The 5,000-nt window shown below is 46.6% G+C and overlaps 1 non-coding gene across 1 annotated transcript in view; it reads left to right on the forward strand.

Annotated features, from left to right (window-relative positions):
• Positions 1-3,319: 3,319 nt before the first annotated feature.
• Positions 3,320-5,000, forward strand: part of LOC137288355 (small subunit ribosomal RNA) — a 1,859-nt gene continuing 178 nt past the window's right edge. The window contains exon 1 of the ribosomal RNA XR_010957130.1: positions 3,320-5,000. This exon is cut by the window's right edge and continues 178 nt beyond it. This is a non-coding gene — a ribosomal RNA (small subunit ribosomal RNA).

Consider the following 5,000-nt stretch of genomic DNA (forward strand, 5'->3'; position numbering starts at 1 on the left):
CCTGGCACCGATATATTTTTTTTTTCAAAGTCCACCTGAAAAACATTGTCTTTAATTCATGGCGTCGAAAATGTACGACTTTAACACATAGGCGAGACTTTAACACAGAGGCAATTGAACTAATGCTAGGGAGCCTACGGCCGGTCATAGTCGGCGTCTGTGGGTAAGTGTAAGAGTCACTAAACGCGGGGAAACTTCACTGGTAACCACATTACACTTGAGGAATAGACATGTATCACTTAGAGTTTTTTTATGAAATGAACGGTAGAAATATTGTCTTTAATTCCAAGAGCTGAAAAACGTGAAGTTTACAGCTTGGAAGAATGAAACATGAAGTAAATGTAGCACGTAGAAGTGGAGCTAGAGTTTAGTTACTAGAGGTTGGAGCTATAGGAAGGTAGGTGGGTTAGGATAGTTGTTAGAGTTACAATTACCTTTACCTTTAGAATTGCGTGATATCGTGCGCATACATTTTTAACCGGTATGCTGTCTTATGGTATGGATGTGAGTGCACCATGTGGGGCAGGTAAGAAAAAGTGCCTGTTGAAGTTGTTTAAAAAAGAAAAAGTCTTGTTGTTGTTAGTGCAGTTTCATGCACTCAACAATACTGAATGCCTGTTTAGGTGGTGTACAAGTGAAGTATGGGAGTGATGGATGTAATACATATCGTTACTGTGACAGCTGTGTTGCTTTATCATTTATCAGTATAGGTGTACTTGATAAGAACAACCTATTAACACTCATTCTGTCTGTGTCTTAGCCTCTGTCCGTGTCTTTTTTATCACTCACTCACTCACTCACTCACTCACTCACTCACTCACTCACTCACTCACTCACTCACTCACTCACTCACTCTCTCTGTGATATATGACAATAGCGACAATATGTATACATATGAGGAGCTATTTGAATTGGGTTCGTTGTTGAGTTTATGTCGGTTACTTCTGTCTAATAAAAGATATGACATGTAACTATGTAAGTGGAGAACACAAACTTTTTGCTTTGACCGTTATTTAAAGTAATTGTTTTTTAATTTGAAAATTGTCAACATATCTGTGTAAGTGCGTGTGGTGCGAAGGTTTATTCACTGGAATTAGTTATATTCAAACAGACAGGTTGCAGGTTCGAAGCCAGGTTGCCGTATAAACTTTTGCGAATGGATAAGAATTCACATCCTGGCAATCTGATCACATGATCGGAAGCACATGGATCTTGTCAGTCACAATGCCTCCATGTTGGGAGGAACACGTTGGGATGTGGCAGAAGACAGATGTGAGTTATTTCTTCTATTTATGTTGCTCCTATGCCGAAAGGAGCTACGAGAAAATATATTTGATGTAGTTCATTGCTTATTTGGAAAATGTGTATGTTGAATTTGTCGTACCTTTTATGAGGTGAAAGTTTGCATTGTTTACTCAAGATGTATTTTGTTTCTGTTTTATATGTTTTTAACCTCTCGTTCGCTGCTTTGCACACAACCATTGAAGTTATGTGCTTAATGGACTGCTTAGGGGGCCTATAAACGTACAGTGAACTCTGGTTAAAGTGATTTCAGCTCAGTGTAATTGTTACCACAAGAAACTCTTTCGGACTATATGACCACATCAGTCTGGATGTTTCATGTAAGCCTTTTGAATAAGATACCCGATACTAACTCTAGACAGGTCACATATGAAAAGATTTCATGTATGTATGTATGTGTGATACGATGTAGACATAAGAAGGCGAATGCGTGCTCTTATGTTTATATTATTGTGTGAAGGAGCGGTATTTTTAACTGTCAGAAACATTTATCATGTGTATTCTTGACTGTTACTTGTACAGCCGAACAGTCGGTACTGGCATTTATGTAGTTGTCACCACTGTTCATCGCCCAAACAGTATTACTACTCCAGAATGTGGCCAGAGACCGAAAATCCTTGATAGGAGGATACATGTACGGGTTGCTGTGGACCCTCTGATGGTGTTTTCATGTGAGATGTATGTTGGAAGAGCTGCAGTAATGCAGGTTGTATGTGTAACTGGAGGGTATATCACGTATCGGTTGCATATTTACACATATGTGTCGTATTAATGTGTGTGATGCCTTGGGAGTGAATAATTTTTATTGAAAGATGGAGTACTGCTTCATAGAGGAGTATCAAAATGATGGTAAATGGTTGTCAAAAGTGGTACACAGACGAGATGCACCCGTGTGTGAGGTTTCATTGGGTTCGGTCCCATACCGTAGGAAATATAACGTTTTTATTGTCTCGTTTCGTGTGAAAAAAGACGGTTTTTCCTCTTTTCCAAGCCATAACTCCAGATATAATGGGTCTATCGCGAAGCTGATTATATCTGAGGAAAATACAAAGTATAACGAAGATACATGCAAAATTTCGTGAGAATCGGCCGAATAGGTTTAGAAATATTAACTTTTTAGAACGCGAGGGTCGGCCGCGTGACAGGCTAACTATCCAACGTATTGGCGGGGTTGGCAGATATTGTGAAGGAGGCCAGTCCCGCCTGCAGTGCAACGGCTCGTGTTGTACGGCAGCTCTCGGTGGGACTGGCGCGGTGCGCCGGGTGTCGGTAATCCGGAATGCGGGCGGGTTTCTCCTCGGGGATACTACGACGCATGAACGCTGCTCGTGTGGTTAGATATTTGCGCGTGATCTCGGTTCAGTTGCAGGTGCCTCGCCCTTGACTCTCCGTGTATCGTGCGCTGCTCCTCGGTAGTACGGTGGGTCTCGATCCTCGTCTCCGTGGCAAATCATCTGACACGCAGCAACGTTCGCAAGACCCCCTTCGCTTACTGGCGACCAGTGCTCCCATGACGAAAGGGAACGGTCGGCACACGTCGCTCTCGTTTCCCGGGGTGGCCCTGCCTTATCGTTAGGAAGGGACGTCCTCGTCGCAGGGAGTCAGAAAACGGCTCGTGGTAGACTGAGAGAGGTTGAGAATGCAACTGTCGAAGTTGCAGCTAGGCGATCGGGTCGCACACTCGCTCGTCTTTGCTACCAACTGCTTGTATAAGCAATCTGATTGTCGTGAGGAAGGCAGACCCCGGCATCCGGGGTTCGTCTGCGCTCGGTACGAGAATCAAACCGCCGACGTCAAAGTAGCCCGTGGCGTCACCCCGCTCTATCGTTTCGGGTCGGGCTTTGTGAGAATCTGTCGCTTTTCCGCCCCGAGAACGCTCTCGGTGGAGGGGATTGTGGCAGGGACGGCTGGCCGCCTCGGTCGGGTTGAGCTTTTTACGGGACTCGCTCGTGTGTTCCGGAGTTCTCCTCGCCGGCGGTTCGGACGTCCCGGTCTCTTGTCTGCGAAGACTCGGGCCTATCTGGTTGATCCTGCCAGTAATCATATGCTTGTCTCAAAGATTAAGCCATGCATGTCTAAGTACAAACTCTAGCACAGTGAAACTGCGAATGGCTCATTAGATCAGTTATGGTTCCTTAGATGATACAATCCTACTTGGATAACTGTGGTAATTCTAGAGCTAATACATGCACTAAAGCTCCGACCCTTTCTGAGGGGAAGAGCGCGTTTATCAGTTCGAAGCCAGCCGAGCCGCAAGGCTCGTCTCTTTGGTGACTCTGGATAACTCTAGCGGATCGCACGGCCTCGAGCCGGCGACGCATCTATCAAGTGTCTGCCCTATCAGACTGTCGATGGTAAGTGCTATGCTTACCATGGTGATAACGGGTAACGGGGAATCAGGGTTCGATTCCGGAGAGGGAGCATGAGAAACGGCTACCACATCCAAGGAAGGCAGCAGGCGCGCAAATTACCCAATCTCGATACGAGGAGGTAGTGACGAAAAATAACAATACGGGACTCTTTCGAGGCCCCGTAATTGGAATGAGTGTACTCTAAACGTGTGCACGAGGATCTATTGGAGGGCAAGTCTGGTGCCAGCAGCCGCGGTAATTCCAGCTCCAATAGCGTATATTAAAGCTGTTGTGGTTAAAAAGCTCGTAGTTGGATCTCAGGGTCGTTCGCGTCGGTCCCTTGCTGCAATGGCTCGGGTACTGCGCGGTGTCGTCCCCCTTGCCAGACCTCTCAAAAAGGTTGCTCTTGACTGAGTGGCCTGCTCGAGTGGCTGGAGAGTTTACTTTGAAAAAATTAGAGTGTTCAAAGCAGGCACAGCCCGCCTGTATAATGGTGCATGGAATAATGGAATAGGACCCCGGATCCTATTTTGCTGGTTTTTGGAGCTCAGGGGTAATGATTAAGAGGAACAGGGCGGGGGCATCCGTATTACGGCGTTAGAGGTGAAATTCTTGGATCGTCGTAAGACGCCCTACAGCGAAAGCATTTGCCAAGTATGTTTTCATTAATCAAGAACGAAAGTCAGAGGTTCGAAGACGATCAGATACCGTCGTAGTTCTGACCGTAAACTATGCCAACTGGCAGCCCGTCGGCGTTGCTCTATTCGACTCGGCGGGAGGCCTACCCGAAAGGAAAGTCTACGGGTTCCAGGGGAAGTATGGTTGCAAAGCTGAAACTTAAAGGAATTGACGGAAGGGCACCACCAGGAGTGGAGCCTGCGGCTTAATTTGACTCAACACGGGAAAACTCACCTGGTCCGGACACTGGAAGGATTGACAGATTGAAAGCTCTTTCTTGATTCAGTGGGTGGTGGTGCATGGCCGTTCTTAGTTGGTGGAGTGATTTGTCTGGTTAATTCCGATAACGAACGAGACTCTAGCCTGCTAACTAGTTCGCCGACAGCTCGTTGTCGCGCGGCGCCATTTCGGTGGCAAACTTCTTAGAGGGACAGGTGGCGTATAGCCACACGAAGTAGAGCAATAACAGGTCTGTGATGCCCTTAGATGTCCAGGGCCGCACGCGCGCTACACTGAAAGAATCAACGTGGATGCCCACCTGCTCCGAGAGGAGTGGGAAACCCGATGAATCTCTTTCGTGATGGGGATTGGGGCTTGTAATTATTCCCCATGAACGAGGAATTCCCAGTAAGCGTCAGTCATCAGCTGGCGTTGATTACGTCCCTGCCC

This window comes from Haliotis asinina, chromosome 6 (genome assembly GCF_037392515.1).
Source record: "Haliotis asinina isolate JCU_RB_2024 chromosome 6, JCU_Hal_asi_v2, whole genome shotgun sequence".
In the NCBI taxonomy this organism is placed as follows: Eukaryota; Metazoa; Mollusca; class Gastropoda; order Lepetellida; family Haliotidae; genus Haliotis; species Haliotis asinina.